This window comes from Staurois parvus, unplaced genomic scaffold, assembly GCF_062004578.1.
Source record: "Staurois parvus isolate SC_StPar_1 unplaced genomic scaffold, SC_StPar_1.0 ptg000155l, whole genome shotgun sequence".
Taxonomy (NCBI): Eukaryota; Metazoa; Chordata; class Amphibia; order Anura; family Ranidae; genus Staurois; species Staurois parvus.
Genome location: NW_028317951.1, coordinates 12,859,955 through 12,884,532, shown reverse-complemented (window position 1 = coordinate 12,884,532; position 24,578 = coordinate 12,859,955). Strand labels below are relative to the sequence as shown.

At 42.5% G+C, this 24,578-nt stretch overlaps 1 protein-coding gene across 4 annotated transcripts in view; it reads left to right on the top strand.

Annotated features, from left to right (window-relative positions):
- GOLIM4 (golgi integral membrane protein 4) overlaps nt 1-24,578 on the top strand; it is a 158,033-nt gene that overhangs the window by 11,015 nt on the left and 122,440 nt on the right. The window lies entirely within an intron of this gene.

Below are 24,578 nucleotides of genomic sequence, written 5' to 3'. Positions count from 1 at the left end.
GAGCTGTATACCACTGAGCAATATCATAATTGGCAGCAATAAATCCCCTTTATATACAAGGATAAGACACCATGGTCTGCTTTCTTTCTTTTTGACCAACACCCCATGAGCTGGCATAAGGAGGAGTGAAGAAGGAAACAACCCCAGGAGGGGAATTGGGAGATCCTAAGAGAGCTGGTCAGTGTATTTATTGATACACAGGGAGAGAAAGGAGATAACAGGAGGACCCATCTTAATGCATGTCCACCTTCTGGGACGGCTAGAGCAAGAGCATCATCCCATTTCACCTATCCTGGAAGGATAAAAAGCGTATTTGCCTGGATTCATTCAGGCAAATATAGAGGTGAGCACATAGGGAGACCATTTAGCACTCGGCAAGAAGGAACAGAAAATTCACCTGCACATTTAATTTGAAAGACTTTTATATATAATTTTATATGCACGTGCACAATTTGTATATGTTTTTGCACAATGTGAATAGAGTTATCACAGCAACATAGAGGTGCAATATGGTTTTATACCATGGTACCCCTTAAGGCACTATCACTTCAGGATTATTCATCATGTATGCCACTTATATGTACACTTCTATATATGTTTATTGTTATAGCCACAAGTCACAGTAATTGATATTGAAGTTGAAATCGATATTTACCTTAGAAGTATAAGTTTAATATATTATTATATAGGAGCGCGGCGCAATCCATCCTTTACCATTGGCTTTATATGTTATTGTTAATGTTTTGAATTGTATTCATTGGGCAATGGGAAGCTAGTGGAGGGATTGGCAGAGAGGGGTGGCAGATACAGAACGGTTAGTAAGGTGGATGAGTCTGGCAGCAGCATTCATGATAGACTGAAGAGGGGATAGCCTGCGATGAGGTAGGCCAATAAGGAGGGAGGTACAATAGTCAAGGCGAGAGATAACAAGGGAGTGAATAAGTTGCTTAGTGGTTTCAGAGGTTAATAACAGCCGTATCTTGGAGATGTTGCGGAGTTGAAGTCTACAAGTTTTGGACAGCAATTGGATTTGAGGCTGAAAGGACAGATGAGAGTCTAGGATTACACCTAGTACCCTGGCATGAGGGGAGGGACTGATGGTTGTATTATTGATCTTGATGGAGGGGGAGAGGGTACAGGCTGGAGGGAATAGTATCAGCTCAGTTCTGGAAAGATTTAGTTTGAGGAAGTGAAGTGACATCCATGCTGATATGTCACTTAGTAGGTTAGTAATGTGAGAGGAGACTGAAGGGGTGAGGTGAGGAGTAGAAAAAGTTAGCAATGTGCCTCTTAAATCTTTGTTATATCTTCTTTCACTTCCTCATTCCACGAGGATCATGTCACCTCAGCCTCCCAGCCCCCAAATCCAACAATTTGCTTTGAGGAAATCAGCAGAGGGCTCCATGAGCTGGTAAGTATCTGTTTATTAACCACTTGCCATCCACCCTATAGTAGAAGTACTGCTACAGGGCGACATGACTGCACAAAATCATATGTGATTTGCATTTCTGGGTGGGGGGCACACACCACCTTACCCACGCCGCTATTGGCAGCCGGGGCTGTCAATCACCGGGTCCCGGCTGGAGATTCCTGACCGGTACTCTGTGATAGACGGAAAAGCTTCCAGGAAAGACCTGTGTGTAAACAACACAGGTCTCTCTCCTGTCAGCATGGACATGCTACTTTGTATCTCTGCACAGCAGAGAGACACAAAGCAGCATGTCTCCCTAGTAAAACACACAAAGCACACAGTTAACCCTTTGATCACCCCGGATGTTAACCCCTTCCTGCCCAGTGCCATTAGTACAGTGTCAGTGCTTTTTATTAGCACTGATCACTGTATTAGTGTCATTGGGGATGTCAATGGCAGTTGGTTCCCGCCCAGTGTCAGAATGCCCGACGCTTTTCCACAATAAGTCACTGATCGCCACCATTACTAGTATAAAATAAAAAATTCCAGTATATATACCGCCATTTGTAGACACTATGACTTTCACGTAAACCAATTAATATACAATTATTGGGATTTTCTTTTTAGCAAACTCATGTAGCAAAATAAATTTTGACCAAAAAAAAAATTTTTTTTTTATTCCAAAATTGTCTTTTTTTTTTTTTTGTTTATAGCGCAAAAAAAATAAAAATTGCAGAGGTGATCAAATACCACAGAAACAAAGCTCTATTTGTGGGGAAAAAAATTACAAAATTTAATTTATGCACAGTGTTGCATGCCTGCGTCAGTTAAAATAACGCCGTATCGCAAAAAATGGCCTGGGCAGGAAGGGGGTAAATCCTTTGGAGGGCAAGTGGTTAAAAGTATCTGTAGCTGCCAAGTTTTAATGTTGCCACAGTCAAGTGAAGTTCCTCTTTTTCCGTTAACTGATATATAGACCATCAGATTACTATAGTTCAGGCCTGGACAAATCTCACCCAGAATTAGGAGGCAGCTTCAGAACCTAGGGGCTAGTACTATGCAGCCTACCTGGCAGCCCCTTCACCTATACCTCTTATCGGTGGTCCTAGTCTGCTTTACATGCAAACATGTCGGTTTTAAAACCTAACTGCATGTTTAATGTCCCTTTAAATAGTTTGTTTGGACCAAGCTGGCTCAAACAATTTACTGCTCTAACAGGTGTGTTTGATGGGCGTGCTGTATTAATTGTATGTAGCCTCAGCTGCATACAGTATACAGCTCTGTGTTCCGGCAGTGGGACGGGGACTTCCCTTCCCAACCTAGAACAAAACAGAGTCTGGCTGTGTGCTCCCGAGCCATCCATGTGAGGCTTTGTATTCAATGAACAAATACAAATCTTCCCTTGATTGGCTGAGGCAGGTGAATATCCGACTCAGCCAATCAGAGCATAGTTTGTATTCATTCATAGAAGGAGGACAAGTATGCATCCCAACTCTGTTGTTCCAGGAGTGAGACGAGATCTCCCCATCCCACTGCTGGAACACAGCGCTGTATACTGTAGCTGAGGCTACATACTGTTAATACAGAACACCCAGCAAGTGTACCTGTTAGTGCAGTAAGTATGGGCCAGCTTGGCTCAAACTATCTTGTTAAAAGGGACATTAAATCTGGAGTTAGGCTTTAAGTGGCATATTCATTTTAACAAAAACCTGTACCGAGGGACATGCAGAGACTGCCAATGCTGATCTTCTACTGAAGGATGCTTGACTGTCTCCAACTTCAGTATTTTGAAGAACTGACCTAAAACAATTATACAGATCTGGAAAGTCAGAATGAAGTCAGAACGCATAATTAGCATATTTCTGTATGTCTTAGCTTACAAAAGTACAATGGATCACTATGACAGCCAGGAAACTGGTACTTTAACAGGCAGCAGTCAATACAGATTTAAAGAATTAATGTGGTGAAAAATATGCAGGCTGCCATTGGTAATCTTCCCTTCTAAAATTCTAGCCTGCTGCCTACTAGTGCCTGATCCAATTGTCTTTATACTCCTAGCACAGCAGTGTGGGACACTGATAAGCTTAGCGTAGCAGCTTGAACATCAGAACTCCTAGAACAGCAGTTTTGGACACTGGAACTCCCAGCACAACAGTTAAGACACTGATACTCCTACCATAAGAGTTAGAACATTGGCACTTCTAGCACAGGAGTTAGAACATTGACACTCCCAGCACTGGAGTTAGAACACTGACCAGGGGTGCCGGGCAGGTAGTTTTTTTTTTACCTTCAGCGCTGCTGCGGTCTGCTGCCCCCGCCCACTGTCTCCCGGGCTACACTTGCCCATCTGTGGGCCCGGGACTGGCTCACCTCCGGCGGCTAGAGGGGAGAGAGGAGAGCAGACACGTCTGCTCCCCTTCTTGTCCTGACCCAGAAGTGACGTTATGATGTCACTTCCGGGTCCCCATTGAGAGATTCCCAGGAATTGAGACTGGGAGAGAATGTAATGCAGTGCAATGTGCACTGCATTACATTCAGGGGAGCAGAGGGGAGACATCTAGGGTCTTTTAGACCTTGTATGTCTCAATAAAGAGAACCCATCACCAAAAAATCATCACAAAGGTTTTTTTTTTATTTAATTGTAAAAAAAGAAAGTTACAACCAAGCACATAACATCCCCCCCCCCCAAAAAAAAAAATTTGAGCCCCCCCCCCACATATACACACGTACAAACGTAAAATCACACGCTGGGGCGCCTACGCATGTAAACGTCTATTGCGATAAACATGTTACAAATCGCCATGCATGCCAGAGCAAGATCGCCAGATCTCCTTCATAACACTATACTGATGACCTAGAAGGGGCTTTAAAAGCATCACCTATACAAAATATAGGGTACTGAAGTTCTCTATATTTCACGAGCGCATGCAAATTTAAGGTTTGATAAGTTGTATATCTATTTACTCGGTGCGACCTCATCTTTTATATTTTATAAAAAAAAGGGTAATTTATTGCTTTTTTGTGCCCTAAAATGAACTAAGCACAGGAGTTAGAACACTGACACTCCTAGCACAGGAGTTACAGTGCCTTGAAAAAGTTTTCATACTCCTTAAAATTATCCACATTTTGGCATGTTACAACCAAAAATGTAAATGTATTTTATTAGGATTTTATGTGATAGATAAACACAACACAAAGTGGCACATAATTATGAAGTGGAAGGAAAATGCTAAATTATTTTAAAATGTTTTTACAAATAAATATCTGAAAAATGTGAAGTGCAATTTGTATTCAGCCCCCCTGAGTCAGTACTTTGTAGAACCACCTTCCACTGCAATTACAGCTGCAAGTCTTTTTGGGAATGTCTCTACCAGCTTTGCACATCTAGAGAGTAAAACGTCTGCCCATTCTTCATTGCAAAATAGCTTAAGCTCTGTCAGATTGGATGAAAAGTGTCTGTGAACAGCAATTTTCAAGTCTTGCCACAGATTCTCAATTGGATTTAGGTCTGGACTTTGACTGGGCCATTCTAACACATATGCTTTGATCTAAACCATTCCATTGTAGCTCTGGCTGTATGTTTAGGGTCATTGCCCTGCTGGAAGGTGAACCTCCGCCCCAATCTCAAGTCTTTTGCAGACTCTAACAGGTTTTCTTCTAAGATTGCCCTGTATTTGGCTCCATCCATCTTCCCATCAACTCTGACCAGCTTCCCTGTCCCTGCTGAAGAAAAGCATCCCCAGAACATGATGCTGACACCACCATGTTTCAAGGTGGGGATGGTGTGTTCAGGGTGTTGTGCAGTGTTAGTTTTCCGACACACATAGCAATTTTGCTTTTAGGCTAAAAAGTTCAATTTTGGTCTCATCTGACCAGAGCACCTTCTTCCACATGTTTGCTGTGTCCCAAACATGGCTTCTCACAAACTGCAAATGGGAATTCTTATGGTATTCTTTCAACGACGGCTTTCTTCCTGTCACTCTTCCATAAAGGCCAGATTTGTGGAGTGCACGACTAATAGTTGTCCTGTGGACAGATTCTCCCACCTCAGCTGTGGATCTCTGTAGCTCCCCCAGAATTTCGATGGGCTTCCTGGCTGCGTATCTGATTAATGCTCTCATTGCCCGGCCTGTCAGTTTAGGTGGACAGCCATGTCTTGATAGGTTTGCAGTTGTGCCATACTCTTTCCATTTTTGGATGATTGATTGAACAGTGCTCCGTGAGATGTTCAAAGCTTGGAATATTTATTTATACCCTAACCCTGCTTTAAACTTCACCACTTTATCCCTGACCTGTCTGGTGTGTTCCTTTGCCTTCATGCTGCTGTTTGTTTACTAATGTTCTCTAACAAACCTCTGAGGGCTTCACATGACAGCTGTATTTATACTGAGATTAAACTACACACAGGTAGACTCTATTTACATCACATAAAATCCCAATAAAATACATTTATGTTTTTAGTTGTAACATGACAAAATGTGGGAAGTTTCAAGGGGTATGAATACATTTTCAAGGCACTGTAGAACACTGACAGTCCCTGCACAGGAGTTAGAACACTGATACTTCCAGCACAGGAGTTAGAACACTGACACTCCTAGTAAAGAAGTCAGGACACTGACACTCCTACCGCAGGAGTCAGGACACTGACACTCCTACCGCAGGAGTCAGGGCACTGACACTCCTACCGCAGGAGTTAGGGCATTGACACTCCTACCGCAGGAGTTAGGGCATTGACACTCCTACCGCAGGAGTTAGGGCACTGACACTCCTACCGCAGGAGTTAGGGCACTGACAATCCTGGCACAGCAGTTTTGGACAATGGTTCTCCTAGCACAACAGCTTGGGACATTGGACCTTTTGACACAGTTTGAGACACTGACACTCCTAGCAGTTTGGGGTACTGATGCTCCTAGCATACCAGTTAGACCACTGCCACTCCTAGAACAACAGATTAAACATGATGATTCCTAGGACAGCAGTTTGGACAATGACAGGTCTGGAACAGCAGTTTGAGACACTGATGAGCTTAGCACAGTGGTTTGGACACTGGAACTCCTGGCACAGTTTGGGATGCTGACATTCTTATCATAGCAGTATCAGACTCTGACATTCCTGAACCTCAATTAAGATGCTGCAACTTTTAGCACAAAAGTTTAAGACACTGACTCTCCAGGCACAGCAGTTTGGGACCCTGACACTACTCTGTTAGACACACAAGCACTTTTATAGACACTACCATTCTCTCAGCACTGCCTGCCTCCTCTCTTCACTGGCACACTGCACTGACAGCAGTGAGCCCCCAAACCTCTCCCTAGGTTAGTCAGCAAAGGTCTGCCTTATGAGCGATGAACACGCCAAAGAAACTCCAGAATGTTTACAGGCGTAGAGCTTTGTGTTTTTTTTACCGTGTGTTTTGTAACATTTGTAGCGCGCTTTGTAGCCTTCAAAAATGCATGACTCCTTGCTGCGTTTTGGGTGCAATTAAGAATTAATGGCACCACAAGTGCTTACGCATTTTTCACGCATTCCCAGGATGTGCATGTGTGAATAGGGCCTTATGTATGAGTGAGTGATGACACTCTGACATCCGCTTACCAGTTGGACGTTTTGGAGGAAGAATTGAGCGTATCCTACACCTCCACTTCATGCACTGAACCACCATTTGGTGAGGGTTGTGCTTGATCAAGATGCACACTTATGTACCCCACCCGCATGTATCACTCTTTCTCCACCAGCTTGAGGGTATTTCAGATCTTTGTGTTACACACAGTGCCTCTTACATATGTATAATTCAGTGTCTGATAGCTGCGTATTACACGAAGTGCCTCATACGTCTCTATAACATGTACCTCACATCTTTCTACTTCATGTAGTGTCTCATACCTCTCCTTTTGCATACAGAGAAACATTCTGCTGAGATGTGCACTATTTATCCTGGGTTTGTGGTGTGTGGATGGCACTCGGGCTACAGGTGAGCCAGCCACTCAGATTTTCCGCGTTGGTAAGACTTTTGTGACATGTGAAAATGATGATGAAATAATTAGTGTAAGCTTTTCTGAGTTCTGTGTTCTGTATGGAGCAGAAACACACTGTGTAGGAGTGTGCAGCGTTGGTGTGGGCTAGATGTATATTAACAGGAGAAGGTAAAGGGGGCTGAGCAGACCTAACAGTGCACATCTAAGTCTACCATTAATGCCAACACATGACTTTGTCCATTATAAAGAACCATGTTGCACTGGGCTTATACCACTGATTGTGATAAATGCCAAGGCCAAATTGTAAAAGTGGCTGAATAAACAGTTTATATTTTTCTCATGGAGAATAATACGCAGCAATGTCTAGATTGAATAACAGAGAAAACATGTACAGTATGTGTAAACAAAGTGAGATAATGTTATAAGATAGATGGGGGGGGGGGGGGGGGGAAATTTATTAAAAGTGGAACTGACAGAATCTAGAGCAACTGTGTATGGCAACCAATCAGATTCTGTCTTTCCTTTTCAAAGCTTAACTGAACATGCAGAAGATAGAAGATGATTGGTTGCCACACTCAGCTGCTGCAGATTCTGATTGGTCCATGTGACGGTGCTGACCAATCAAAAGTCCTAGCCTGAACTGTAATCTCTGCAAGGAGAGGAAAAAAAGTGGCGGGAATTTCAAATCCCTGCTGCTTTCTCTCCTCTCCTACCACTGAGACTCTGAACTTGGGCTATGGCAAGTCTGGGTTCACACAAGAGCAGTGGGGAAACCGCATGCGATTTGGACAGGAATTGCATGCAATTTGATTCCATGAATGCAAATGGCACTGCAGAGCATCGGTAATCGGTATTGGCGATTACTTGACCGTAAGTATTGGTACTACTACTCGCCAATTAAAAAACAGTATCAGTGCATCCCTAATTTAAAGGAAAGTTATAATTTACAAAATTAAAATGTACTGTACATAGAGACTTCTTATTTATGAACCTTTACGACACTATTCGGAATTTTCCTGTTGAAGGCACAGGTTCACATTAACTAGTTAGAGAATAACCAAGAAACAGTCCGTTTAGAACCCGTTCTTATAGCAGGGATTGGCAGCCTTTTGCAGTTAAGTGTGCCAGTGAACAACAGAGCATTATAATCTTAGTTTAATTAAGTGTACAATAATAAATGAGTTTATTGTGCCATTAGCAGTATAACTATGAGTGCAAAAATTAACTGGTGCTCACAGAAAACACGTTCAGCCCCAATGTATGCACTTCAGACCTCAGATCAACCCCAATGTATGCACTTCAGACCTCAGATCAACCCCAATGTATGCACTTCAGACCTCAGATCAACCCCAATGTATGCACTTCAGACCTCAGGCCAACCCCAATACATGTACTTCAGACCTCAGATCAACCCCAATGTATGTACTTCAGACCTCAGATCATCCCCAGTGCATGCACTTTAGACCTCAGACCAACCCCAATACATGTACTTCAGACCTCAGATCAACCCCAATGTATGTACTTCAGACCTCAGATCATCCCCAGTGCATGCACTTTAGACCTCAGATCGACCCGAATGCATGTACTTCAGACCTTAGATTGGCCCCAATGCATGCACCTCAGGCCCCAATGCATGCACTTCAAACCTCAGATCAGCCCCAATGCATGTACTTCAGACCTCAGAGCAGCCCTAATGCATGCGCTTCAAACCTCAGATAAGCCTCCATATATGTGCTTCAGACCTTAGATCAGCCTCAGTGTATGAACGTCAGACCTCAGATCAGCCCAAATGCATGCACTTCAGACCTCGGATTGGCCCCAATGCATGTGTCTCAGATCAGCCTCAGTGCATGTGCTTCAGTCCTCAGAGCAGCCTCAATAAATGCGCTTCAGACCTCAGATCAGCCCCAGTGTATGCACTTGAGACCTTAGATCATCCCCAATGCAAGTACTTCCGAACTCAGATCAGCCCCAGTGCATGTACTTCCGAACTCAGATCAGCCCCAGTGCATGTGCTTCAGACCACAGATCAACCCCAGTGCATGCACTTCAGACTTTAGAGCAGCCCCAATACATGCACTTCAGACCTCAGATAAGCCTCAATATGTACACTTCAGACCTCAGATCAGCACCAATGCATGCACTTCAGACTTCAGATCGGCCCCAATGCATACACTTCAGACCTCAGATCAGCCCCAATGCATGTGTCTCAGATAATTTATTATATATTATTATTATTATTAATATTATTATTATATAATTCATTTAATTTGCCATCAGCAGTACAACTATGAGTGCAAAAAGTGATTGACTGTTGCACACACAAAACATGTTCAGCAGCAGTGCATGCACTTCAGATCTAAGATCAGCTCTAATGTATGCACTTCAGACCTCAGAGCTGCCCCAATGCATGAACTTCAGACCACAGATCAGCCCCAGTGTATGCACTTCAGTCCTCAGATCAGCCTCAATGCATGCACTTCAGACCTCAGATCAGCCCCAGTGTATGCACTTCATACCTCAGGTCAGCCCTTCATGCACTCCAGCCCTCAGATCATCCCCAGTGCATGTTCTTCTGAACTCAGATCAGCCCCAGTGCATGTGCTTAAGACCTCAGATCAGCCCTATTGTATGTGCTTAAGACCTCAGATCAGCCCCAGTGCAGTCATCTTATCAACCCCAATGCATACACTTCAGATCTCATATTAGCCCTAATGCATGCACTTTAGACCTCAGATCAGCCCCAATGCATGAACGTCAGACCTTGGATCACACTTGATTGGATTTGTTGACACCTGTCTTATAGTAATAAAAAGTGTCTTCCCCTAACACTGCTCCTAGGGATTCCCAGGATAGAGTGTTACTGTTTCACATCAATGTGTAAAATCTGGAATTGCAGTATGACCCTTAATTGCAATGGTATGAATGTATAAAAACCACTGCATGTTATAGGTCAGAATGCAGTCTGTTAAGCAGTGTAATTATTTGGGTTGGATTTCTGTTTAGTACAGGGGCAGTTGGAGGTGAGAGCCCCTTATGTTACTTAAACCAGAACTCTATTGAAGAATAAATTTAGATGAAAATTTGTTCAAACAATATAAATCACATTTTTGTACACAACATGCATATGCAAATCAAGATATAACCTTTATAAAAGTAGCAGTGACATAACCGCTGTGCTGCATATATCCTGTGCAGAAAGTAGGAGTGGGAGGGACCCAACAGGTCCACCAACCATAGGCTGCCTGCAGATAATTACAGGAGGGGGCAGATACAAGACCAATCACCCTTCACAAGGAGAGAGAGCTGCAGTGACTGGTCTTTATTACAGGAAGCTCCTGCACAGTTTTATGTTGAACTGCTGCACAGATCTGGAAGAAGTACACAAAGCACATCTAGATTCAAGTAAGAATTACCTTTTTGATCGACAGCAGGTAGAAGAGGTTTTTACTGCACAGTTCATTCCAGATGTTTAGTCAGTGATGAATGTTGTGTCATTTCATATATTTGTGTCAGTTTATTTTAATTACTTTCTTGCTATGCAAACATATACAAATTGTTATTATAGACTTCAATTTTCTTTATTTGAAAAGGTATCTACTCCTGCTTGTTTCGGGTGGGGTAAGGTAGAGTTTCATTGCTAGGTGTTTACAGCTGCCTGTTGCCATGGAGTGAGATTTCCCTCACCTCTTTTCTTACTGTATTCCTGGAAGTAAATGTTTGTATGGGAACCATTAATCTACAGATGAATAGTGACAATTTATATCTGAGACTATATAGTGCTGATTATTGTAGATATACTGATCCACTGTACTCATTGTAAAGTCTGGCTTTTGTGTGAAGTATCAGAATTTGGCAGACTTCTGTCGAATTCCTTGAAAGTTTGCTTAGGTGAAATGCTTTCACTGGTTTAAGCAATGTCTTATCCTACTGATATTGTAGGTTAAAAGAAACTGTTTCATAGATTAGATTTGTCCTGACATTGGTAAAGTACCTCTAAAGTAGTTATAAAGACTATTTTTTTAAGTGGTTGTAAACCTGTACATATACCCAGTGAAGGGACTGTCCTCAGATGATACATAGAGATTAAACAAATCCTCCTACATAAGTTGTACCTGTTTATCTGCAGTCTTCTCTTCTTTACGTCAATTCAAAGTGTAGAATTTACACAGAATTCTCAGCTCTGAAAACCAGGGGGCAGAGAGCTGAAGTTACATTGATGAGGAGAGCTCCAAGAGCTGATTGGAGGGAAGGGACACACACCCCTTCACACAGCACACAGGAACAGAGATGAGGCTGTTAATCTGTAACATACCTGATGGAGGAGCCTGAAGCATTGGGTAAGCAGGTGGTAATGGCAGAAGGAGCAAGCAGAGACATGGTGCAGAGACAAGCCAGGAGTCGGTACAGGCAGCGTTTAGAGCAGAGTCAGAGGCAGACCGGGTCAATAACAGAAGATCAACCAGTAGCTGGTATCAGGAACACAGGAATGCAATAGACCAAACTGCACTGACAGACTGCAATAGTACAGTTTAAATAGCCCTTCTAGCGCCAATGTACATTTCCGCATGTGCCCGCATGCACAGCTGTTTGCCTATATGCATGTGCACCTGCAACCCGGTTGCAGGCACAGTTCCTCAGATTTGGGCGCCTGCACACATGGGGGTTCCTTTCCTGACACAATCGCAGACTGTGCCCTCCCCTGTCACCATTTTTCTCTTGGTGTCAGGAAAATTTGTCAGAAGTGACTGATGCTTATAGCAGAGGAACAAAGCAGCAGACAGAATTGACAGTGCTCTGAATTGAGACAAACACACTATACAGGAATATGCTGTGTTCATACCTCATGTCTGAGGTTTACAACCACTTTAACCACCTGCCCTCCTGAGCATTTACGCCCCCCCTCCCCTCCTGACCAGGCCATTTTCTGCATTACGGCGCTGTGTTACTTTAGCTGACAATTGCGCGGTCATGCAAAGCTGCACCCAAATTAAATTTATGTCCTTTTTTCACACGAATTGAGCCTTCGTTCGGTGGTATTTGATCGCCTGTGTTTTTTTTATTTTTTTGCACTATATAATAAAAAAAAAGACTGACAATTTTGAGAAAAAAACTATATTTTTGAATTTTTGCTATTAAACATGTCCAGTAAAAAATAAAATTTTGTCATGTATGCTAAAATGTATTCCGGTACATGTCTTTGCTATAAACAAATCCCAATATATGTAAATTAGTTGGTTTACGTGAAAGTTATACCGTTTACAAATGGCAGTATAGATACTGGAATTTTGAATTTTTTAATTTTTACTAGTAATGGCGGCGATCAGTGACTTATAGCGAGACTACAGTGGGCATTCTGACACTGAGGGGAACTGACTTGGTGTCACTGACATCTCCAGTGACAACAATAGTGATTAGTGCTATAAAAACCCCCACTGACTTTGTACTAATGGCACTGGGCAGGAAGGGGTTAACATGAGGGGTGATCAAAGGGTTAACTGTGCTGGGAGTGTTTTACTATGGGGCCATGTGTTTTTGCTTCACTGTGAGCACACTGCTTTGTATGGCTGTGCTGTGAACAGCCATGCAAAGCAGTATGCAGGAGCTGAGAGAGAGGAAAACTGTTTTGTTTACAAACAGTTCTCCTCCCTGTCGGAGATCCTCGGCAATCACCGGGGCGCCGGCGAGTCATATTTGGCAATCACCGGGGCGCCAGCGAGTAATCACCGGCTGGGACCTGGTGATTGACAGCTGCAGCCGCGCGCCCCCTACCCTGAAATGCAAAATCACACAGACACACACACACACACACACACACACACACACACATATATATATATATATATATATATACAGTGAGGAACAGAAGTATTTGAACGCCCTGCAATTTTGCAAGTTCTCCCACTTAGAAATCATGGAGGGGTCTGCAATTCACATTGTAGGTGCATTCCCACTCTGAGAGACAGAATTTAAAAAACAAATTCAGGAAATCGCATTGTATGATTGCTTTTTAAAGAATTTATTTGTCTTGCACTGCTGAACATAAGTGGTTGAACACCTAAGAAACAGCAAGAATTCTGGCTCTCAAATACCTGTTATTGTGCCTTTAAAAAGTCCACCTCTGCTCCACTCATTAATCTAACTTAGTGGCACCTGTCTGAGCTCCTTAAAAACACCGGTCCACCCCACAGTCAGTCAGACGCCAACTACTACCATGGGCAAAACCATAGAGCTGTCAAAAGACACCAGAGACAAAATTGTGGACCTCCACAAGGCTGGAAAGGGCTGCGATGCAGTTGCCAAGCAGCTTGGTGTAAATAGATCAACTGTTGGAGCAATTGTTAGAAAATGGAAGAGGCTAAAGACGACTGTCAGTCTCCCTCGGACTGGGGCTCCATGCAAGATCTCACCTCGTGGGGTATCACTGATGATAAGAAAGGTGAGGAATCAGCGCAGAACTACAAGGGAGGAGCTGGTCAATGACATGAAGAGAGCTGGGACCACAGTTTCAAAGGTCACTGTCAGTAGAACACTATGCCGTCATGGTTTCAAATCATGCATCGCACGGAAGGTTCCCCTGCTCAAGTCATCACATGTCCAGGCCCGTCTGAAGTTTGCCAATGACCATCTGGATGATCCAGAGGAGGCATAGGAGAAAGTCATGTGGTCAGATGAGACCAAAGTAGAACTTTTTGATCTAAACTTCACTTGTGTTTGGAGGAAAAAGGATGAGTTGCATCCCAAGAACACCATCCCTACTGTGAAGCATGGGGGTGGTAACATCATGCTTTGGGGGTGCTTTTCTGTGAAGGGCAAAGGACGACTGCACTGTATTAAGGAGAGGATGAATGGGGTCATTTATTGTGAGATTTTGAGCAACAACCTCCTTCCCTCAGTCAGAGCATTGAAGATGGGTCGTGGCTGGGTCTTCCAACATGACAACGACCTGAAGTACACAGCCAGGATAACCAAGGAGTGGCTCCATAAGAAGCATATCAAGGTTCTGGAGTGGCCTAGCCAGTCTCCAGACCTAAATCCAATAGAACATCTTTGGAGGGAGCTGAAACTCTGTGTTGCTCAGCGACAGCCCCGAAACCTGACAGATCTAGAGGAGATCTGTGTGGAGGAGTGGGCCAAAATCCCTGTTGCAGTGTGTGCAAACCTGGTCAAGAACTACAGGAAACGTTTGACCTCTGTAATAGCAAACAAAGGCTTCTGTACCAAATATTAACACTCTCAGGTGTTCAAATACTTATGTTCAGCAGTGCAAGACAAATAAATTCTTTAAAAATCATACAATGTGATTTCCTGATTTTTTTTTTTTTTAAATTCTGTCTCTCAGAGTGGGAATGCACCTACAATGTGAATTTCAGACCCCTCCATGATTACTAAGTGGGAGAACTTGCAAAATCGCATGGTGTTCAAATACTTCTGTTCCTCACTGTGTGTATATATGTATGTGTGTGTGTGTGTGTATATGTGTAATGTATGTGTGTGTGTGTATATATATATATATATATATGTATATGTGTGTATATATATGTGTGTGTGTGTGTGTGTATATACAGTTGCAAGAAAAAGTATGTGAACCCCTTGGGATTACGTGGAGATTTGCATGAATTGGGCATAAAATGTGCTCTGAACGTCATCTAAGTCACAACAATAGAAGAACACAGTCTGATGAACATAATACTACACAAACATTAGATGTTGCCATGGTTTAATTGCACATAACATGTAAACATTCACATTGCAGGGAGGAAAAAGTATGTGAGGCCCTAGCTTAATGACTTCTCCCAGAGCTAATTGAAGCCAGGAGTGAGCCAACCTTGACTCCAATCAGTGTGATGATATTGGATGTGTTGCTGACAGCTGTCCTGCCCTTAAAAAACACACACCTGTTTTGGGTTTACTGGTTTCAAGAAGCACTGTCTGATGTGAACCATGCCTCGCAGAAAAGAGCTCTCAGAAGACCTACGATCAAGAATTGTTGACTTGCATGAAGCTGGAAAGGGTTACAAAAGTATCTCCAAAAGCCTTGATGTTCATGTGTCCACGGTAAGACAGACTGTCTACAAATGGAGAAAGTTTAGCACTATTGCTACTCTCCCTAGGCGTGGTCGTCCTGTAAAAATGACTGCAAGAGCACAGCACAGAATGCTGCATGAGGTAAAGAAGAATCCCAGAGTGTCAGCTAAAGACCTACAGAAATCTCTGGCACATGCTAACATTTTTGTTGACACATCTACAATAAGGAAAACATTAAACAAGAATGGAGTACATGGGAGGACACCACGGAGGAAGCCATTGCTGTCCAAACAGAAGATTCCAGCACGGTTGAAGTTTGCAAAAGAGCACCTGGATGTTCCACAGCACTACTGGCAAAATATACTGTGGACAGATGAAACCAAGATTGAGTTGTTTGGGAAGAACACACAACACTATGTGTGGAGAAAAAAAGGCACAGCACACCAACATCAAAACCTCATCCCCACTGTGAAACATGGCGGAGGGAGCATCATGGTTTGGGGCTGCTTTGCTGCCTCAGGGCCTGGACGGATTGTTGTCATTGATGGGAAAATGAATTCCAGAGTTTATCAAGACATTTTGCAGGAAAACGTACGACCATCTGTCCGCCAACTGAAGCTCCGCAGAGGATGGGTGATGCAACAGGACAATGACCCAAAGCATACAAGTAATTCAACAAAACAATGGCTGCAACAGCACAGAATACGCCTTCTGGAGTGGCCCAGTCAGAGTCCTGACCTCAACCCGATTGAAATGCTGTGGCATGACCTTAAGAGAGCGATTCACACCAGACATCCCAAGAATATTGCTACAGTTTTGTGAAGAGGAGTGGTCCAAAATGACTCCAGATCATTGTGCAGGTCTCATCTGCAACTACAGGAAATGTTTGGTTGAGGTTATTGCTGCCAAAGGAGGGTCAACCAGTTATTAAGTCCAAAGGTTCACATACTTTTTCCTCCCTGCACTGTGAATGTTTACATGTTATGTGCAATTAAACCATGGCAACATCTAATGTTTGTGTAGTATTATGTTCATCAGACTGTGTTCTTCTATTGTTGTGACTTAGATGACGTTCAGAGCACATTTTATGCCCAATTCATGCAAAACTCCACGTAATCCCAAGGGGTCACATACTTTTTCTTGCAATTGTATATACATACACACACACACACACACGTGATTGTGCACACCCGTGCCGCCCTGTAGCAGTATTTCTACTATAGGGTGGTCGGGAAGCGGTTAAATAACAAACATGTTATACTTACCTGCTTGAATACAAACCTTGTCTTCTGGGGTTCCCCTTCAGTGTTCTCTGCTCCTCGTCTCCAGTGCCTGCTTGCTATGGGGGGCAAACTTCGCTCCCAAGCTGGGCTGTGTGTGTCGCCGTAGACGCACACAGTGTGGCTTTGCCCCACCCCTTGTTCCCTGCTGATAGGATTTGATTGAAAGCAACAGGAGCCAATCAGCAAAGACGAGCCTGAACTGGTATAGACAGGCACAGCGCTGGATCGAGTGAGGTAAGTATTTAAGTGGGATGAGGGGGACATTTTTTACCTTAATTCAGGAAATGCATTAAAGCAGTATTAAATCCCAAGCCAAAAATGTAATACATTGCAGCTTGTCAATAATTAGATGTGGTGATTGCATTTGTTTTTTAGGCTTTTTCCCCTGTTTTTACCTGGTGATCTGGCCAGTAACACACCTCATGCATTAGAGTGACTACACTCTGGATGAAGGAGCACAGGGCGCACCTCTGGACAGCATTGTCAGTCTGCAGCTGAATGTTTGCTTGTGGGTTTAATACAAAAATGTCTTGGCTTTAGAACAACTGTAAAGATCTTTCATGGAACACTTTGTCACATTCAGCTTCTATCTCACCCTTCTCATATTATGTGCCAGTTTACAGCAGGATAAATGTGCTGATTACCCCCTGGTGTGTGTCTTTTTATCATTTATACTTCCTGAAGCATGTATGCGTAATGCCAATAATTCACCGGCTGTGTGTGCACATTTTCCAAAGTACCCATCTGTTTTTAAATCATTAACATTACCTACTACTGTTTGCTTTGCATATGTTCTGTTGGCAGAAATTAATATTATGAAAACAAATTTTGGTCAGGTTTGTTGCTGCCTGTTGCTGTCTCCCTTTAGGAAGTTTTTTTTAACGTTTCTTGCCCCAGAATCTGTGGTCACCAGGACAGGAAGTAATATAAAATATTCCTAATGTGGACACTAAGGGCTGGTTCACACTAAGACTCACAGAGGAGCTGCACATTCCTGTGCAATTCACATGCGGTTCAGTGCGGTGCGATATCAGCCGGTTCATTTTGAATAGGCTCAGATCTCACCGCACTGAACCAAAAGTAGTGCATGTACTACTTCTGGTACCTCACTAAAACTGGATCGCATGGTACCTCAGGCTAACACTGCGTTTGAGACCTGCGTTTCGGTACCGTTAACACTGACCCCCACTGCAGCTTGCACGGAACATGGGTTTTCCACACTGCACTCTGGTGTCAAGAAGGTCTGACAGCAGGAAAAGAAAACAAACCCAAAAGAACTGGCACAAGCATTGTTTTTTTTAGATGGATACTGTATATACTTTATTAGAACAATAACGTTTGGCCCCAGAGATTTCTATTGTTTATCTTGAATTGAGATTTATAGTCCAGTTGACCTGAATCCATGCATTTTGTTGCACAGTAAACTGGTCAGGTACAAAGTGATAGAGAAGAATGAGAAAAAGAGAAGTTAATGCGGTGTACATGCAATCTATTATTTCACACCTGTTTAGCAAAATTTTAAATTAACTGCTTAATTATTTATCATTCTTATCATGCTTTTCCATGATGCAAAGGGGTATTCAAAGTTTAAAGTTGAATTCTAGGTAGATATAAAAACACCAATCAATGCAGTTACAGTCATGGCCAATAATATTGGCACCCCTGTATTTCTGTCAGATAATAATTTGTTGCAATTACAAATGTTTAGGCAATCTCATGTTTATTTCTTTTGTTTGTATTGGCATGACACAAAAGGTGGAGAAACAAAAAGCCAAATCTGACTTATTATTATTATTATTATTATACAGTATTTATATAGCGTCAAAGGGTTTGTTCAGCGCTGTACAATAGCAAGGGGGACAGAACATGAGACAAGACAGAAACAATACAATACACAAGGGGTTCGAGGGCTCTGCTCTTTCGAGCTTACAATCTATTCCACGCAAAACCCCCAAAATAGAATGGACAAAATTATTGGAACCCTCTAATATTTGGTAGCACAACCCTTAGAAAAAATAGCTGAAATCAATAGCTTACTGTAACCATCAATGAGTTTTTGACACCTCTCTACTGGAAATTTGGACAACTCTTCTTTCACCAACTGCTCCAGGTCTCTCAGATTGGAAGGGTTCCTTTTCCCAACTGCTGTTTTGAGATCTTTCCATAGGTGCTCTATGGGATTGAGATCTGGACTCATTGCTTTGTCTTAAAACATTTCTGGGTGTTTTTTGACGTGTGCTTTGTGTCATTGTCTGCTGTAAGACCCATGACCTCTGATGAAGTCCCAACTTTCTGACACTGGGCCCGATTTTGCACCCCAGAATTCTTTGGTAGTCTTCAGATTTCATAATGCCATGCACACAGTCAAGACATCCAGTGCCTGAAGCAGCAAAGTAACCCTAGAACTTCAGTGACCCTCCCCCATGTTTGACTGTAGGGACTGTATTCTTTTCTTTAAAAGGTATCATTTCTTTTTCTGAAAACAGCAGAATGATGGGCTTTACCAGAAAGTTGTGATTTTGTTTTGTCTGTCCACAGCACATTCTCCTAAAAGGATTTTGGCTTGCTCGGGAAAGTTTTGGAGAACTCCAATTTGTCTTTTTCATGTTTCTTTGTCAGCAGTGGGGTCCTCCTGGGTCTCCTACCATAGCATTCCTCTTCATTCAGATGGCAACGCATAGTGCAAGCTGACACAGTTGCACCCTGATAGTGAAGGTCAGCTTGAATTTGTCTGGAAGTTGATCGAGGTTCTTTATCCACCATTCGAACAATCCTTTGTTGCAATCTTTGATCAAGTTTTCGTCCACGGCCAGGGAGATTAGCAACAGTGCCATGGGCTGTAAATGTCTTGACAATGTTGCGCACAGTGGACACAGGAACATTAAGATCTGTTAAGTGATGCAAATGAGTTTAATTGCAAGAGCATCACAGACTTGGAATGCAATTATTTCTTACAATTTTGAGAAGGTGCCAATAATTTTGTCCAGTCCATTTTTGGGGTTTTGTTTGGAATGTGTCAGATTTTGCTTTTTGTTTCTCCACTTTTTTTTGTCATACCAATACAAACAAAAGTAAAAAAACACTAGAATTCCTAAACATTTGTAATTGCAACACTTTTCTGGGGGAAGTGTTTCATTATCTGACAGAAATGCAGAGCTGCCAATATTTTTGGCCATGCCTGCATGTAACCCAGTATTTCTCAATGTTTTGTCAGTCTCTGGGTCCTTTAAAAGTATTTTCAGTCTTAAGGCATCCCACTCTATGGGCTCATTCACACATGAGGTTGGTGGATGGTAAAACCATGCAGCTAAGCTGTGTTTTACTACCCCCAAGTACTCCACCTGTAGCTGCAGAGGGAGAGGCCAGGGTTGTACACATGCTGTGATCATAGCAGGAATTGTACCGCTTGTTGCATTTGGCGGGCATTACCATTCCTGAATGCGATACAGTTGATCAGTTGAATGGGACTGCAGTGCAACTGCCCTGCCACTGTATGCATTGCACGTGGTTTCAGCACAGTGGTGAAGCTTTTAGGGGGTTAAACCAGGTGGTGAGGAGGAGCCATATTGCCTCCCCGCCGCCTGTCATATACCTCTGCAAAGTGATCTGAGAATAGATCGCTTTTCAGAGGATCAGCATTCCTTGCTGCAGTTCTGATCATACAGAGTGTAGAGTTCAGAATCAAAAGTACAAACATACACACACACACACACACACACACACACACACACACACACACACACACACACACATACATACATACTTACTTACTTACTTACTTACTTGCATGCATACAATACATACACACATACTGTAATACGAATAAAATGCAGATCTTCTGATATGGCTGATCCAGACACCTCACTTGACTGACTTTTACTTTCATGCAATCCACGTTTGGCAACCACACTGTCAGGTGACCTGTTTATTTACAAAGTGCTTCACTGGGGGGGCTCTGGGGGACAGAGCAGGTCAGGAAGAAACTTCCCCCATCCAGAGCTTTGCTTATTACTTCTCTTTCACATGGGGCAGACTCCGTTTGTGTCAGCAGAGGATCTGTTCACCGATCCTCTACTGATCAGAGCAGAACGGACGTGTGACAGGTCAATGGCTGCTCAGTTTATGCAGAGCAGATACGGACTGAGCCTGCTCTGCTGTATGGGTGGCTGGGTGTAAATGGACTCCACTGTCCAACTACACCTGACTGCCCTCCAATCTGCATAGACGGAGGGGGACTGATCCCCTTCTGGACCAGATCAGATTGGAAGTAGGTGGGTGTAAACAGACACAAGTCGTTTACACCTGAAGAACCATAGAGGTGAATGAAGGGTCTAATCAGGTCCACCTGAAAAACTGACTGGCGGACGTGATCGGACTGTTCGTGTGAAAAAGGCCTAACTTTCAGCTCTCACTCTGCTGACGACTCAGAGCTGCGCTGATTGGCGGAGAGCCAAACTGTATGTTAGCAGGGTGAGAGCCGACAGTAATGTGCAGAGCAATTTCTCAACCAGGATGCTGCAGCACCCCTGACAAATTCAAATGGCACCCAGATTGAGAAAGGCTGATGTAACCCATTGTACAACAGTGCTCAGAGAACAGACAGGCAGTGCTAGGAAAATTAGTGTTAGCACTAGTGCTATGAGGAAATGTGTTGACAAGAGGACAGAGCAGACTGCATCAAGGGATGACTAGATTATTGTTCTGATGTTTCCCTGACCAGTCAGCTGGCTGTGGGTGTGTTTCTGACCACTGCTATTATAATGGAGGTCAAGGAACTAGCCCTTTGTTCAGGCACAGTTGACATCAAGTGTTTTTTTTAGGATTTAGGAAAAAACTCCTGAGTTTATCCTAATCGCTGATCTTTCTATGCACTGATTATTTTTTCATGTCTTCATTGGGAGAACACTTATAATTGTACCCCATGGTGTCATGTGCCATGGCATAGCTGAACCCCCTGTAGTTACACACAAGCCAACAGCCACACCATCTGTGTTGATCCAAAGACTGAAAGCGCTTTCTAGGTTTTTATTTCTGCTATACATGGACAAGATTTCATCAAGCTTCTTTCTTCTGCTGAACAGAAATGTCATCTGACCTCCTTTTCTGTCATGTAGGATTAGCGTTCATCAAAGTTTAATGTATGCCACTAATTAATTTGGTGAACTTTGGGACGTGAATAGAGCAGGGTTTATTAAAGTAAATTAAGGTCCATGTAAAAGAAAAAAGGCTAGGATGTTGTTTTGATGTCTGTTTAAAATGCAAAATACAGTTGTGCTCAAACGTTTGCATACCCTGGCAGAAATTGTGAAATTTTGGCATTGATATTGAAAATATGACTGATCATGCCAAAAAATGGTCTCTTATTGAAGGATGATGATCATATGAAGCCATTTATTGTCAAATAGTTGTTTGGCTCCTTTTCAAATCATAACGATAAACAAAATCACCCAAATGGCCCTGATCAAAAGTTTACATACCCTGGAATGTTTGGCCTTGGTACAGACACACAAGGTGACACACACGGGTTAAAATGCAAATTAGACAAAAACTTAATTGGATCATGATGAATGGTAAACTTACAAGTATCGTTAACAACAATACCTCGAAATTTGAGGTCACATGAGAACCATGGATTAGGTATTTCTCTATCACTTAATGGGAATGTGGATGACCCTCTCTTTCCTCTCTTCTTCCTTTTCTTTCTCTCCTCTCCCCCCCCCCCCTCCTTCTTTTCTTTTTTTTTTTTTCCCTTCTGTTATGTTCTTGTTTATTTGTTTTTTTGTTATTAAACTGCCCATGTTATTGACCAATGGCACATTTGCTTCCACATGGGGGCTGTATTTTCTTTGCTTACAATATTCTTGATTGATATCTACTACGTGCATATATATATATATATATATATATATATATATATATATATATATATATATATATATGAACCTGTTTATTTGTCTCTGCTCACCCTGTAGGTGGGCTAAATCTTTATGTTCTTGTTTGTGTGTTTCTCTTTTTTCAATAAAAATATTGAAATATAAAATGCCAATTAGAGGTTAATGTCCCACATCTGTGGCTTTTTAAATTGCAATTAATGTCAGTGTATAAATAGTCAATGAGTTTGTCAGCTCTTACGTGGAAGTACTGACTTGGCTAGATACGGAGCCATGGGGATCAGAAAAGAACTGTCAAAAATCCTGCGTAACAAGGTAATGGAACTTTATAAAGATGGAAAAGGACATAAAAAGATGTCCAAAGCCTTGAATATGCCAGTCATCATTTCCACTAAAGTAGAAAATTCAGGGACCTCTTGATACCAAGCCAAGTACAGGTAGACCAAAAAAGATTGCAGCCACAACTTTCAGAAGATTTGTTCGGGATACAAAGGGAAACCCATAAGTAACCACAAGAAAAATACAGGCTGCTCTGGAAAAAGACAGTGTGGTTGATTTGAAGGAGCACAATATGATGACACTTGATTAAAAATGACCTGCATGGTCGAGGTGCCAGAAAGAAGCCTTTACTGCATCAATGACACAAAAAGGCCTGGTTAGGCATGTCAAGGTGTTGTCAGGCATATTCTAACTGAGCTTTTTTGTGGCATTGGTGCAGTAAAAGCTTCTTTCTGGCACCTCGACCAAACAATTTTTGTTCAAGTATCACCGTATTGTACTCCTTAAAAACAAACCACACCATCTTTTTCCAGAGCAGCCTGTATTTCTTTTGAGGTGACCTGTGGGTTTTTCTTTGAATCTCGGACAATTCTTCTGTCAGTTATGGCTGCAATCTTTCTTGGTCTACCTGACCTTGGCTTGGAATCAAGAGATCCCTGAACTTTCCACTTCTTAATAGGTGATTTCTGCGCTGGAAATGACGTCACCTACTCGTTGCGTCACCGCTCACGTGACTTCCTCAGGGTAAAGGTCACGAGCGGTGACGCAACGCGTAGGTGACATAATTTCCGGCACAGACGCCATCTTTAAACTCCCTAAGGAAACCATGCAAGTACACCCATACATGAGGTTCTAATGCTGTATACAAGAAGATCTACCATGTGAGTGTCCTGTGTATATAATTTTAATTACTGTGTTAATGATAATATACTATGGAGGCTTTTCTCTTTGTGGACCATGTGGGAGCTGATTTTACTGGATAAAGAGCCATTTAGGATATTCCTTTGAGGATACGCTTTAACCCAGGGGGATCCAGGAGTGATCCATAAGACATTTAGGCCCTTTTAGGGTTGCAGCAAGGAGGTGAGGAGCCAATCTAGATGTGTGTGGAGTCATCACCAGAGCCTACAAACGCACAAGATTCACCTGCATGTTTGCATGTGGCACGTTTTGTTATATATGTTATAGTTTTGAGTGACGTGTTCATTTATATATTCACTTGTTGTTATTTACTTTGATTCCAGTGGTTTATTTATGTATATTAATAGAGTTCGTTGACACTGAGCACTTGATGATATATATATAGGGTTTATCTCCCGTAGTAGGGGGCTTAATATTAGCGAATTTTCACCATATGCACAATATTGTGTGATGTTTCACTATTGTAGTATTTATTTATCTCTAACAATAGGATTCACTGTTTGTTCCACCATTAAGTCACATATATTTTTTTGTGTTGAGATTTAGTTTGTTGTCACAGAGAGCTGCACTTATTGATTGTTGTTATTTTGGACAATTTCATGCTCTCAACTTTGTGGGAACAGTTTGGGAATGGCCCCTTCCTGTTCCAACATGACTGCGCACCAGTGCACTAAGCAAGGTCCATAAAGATATGGATGACTGAATTTTTGGTGGAGGCATTTGACTGACCTTCACAGAGTCCTGACCTCAACCTGATATAACACCTTTGGGATGAAGAGACTGAGATCCA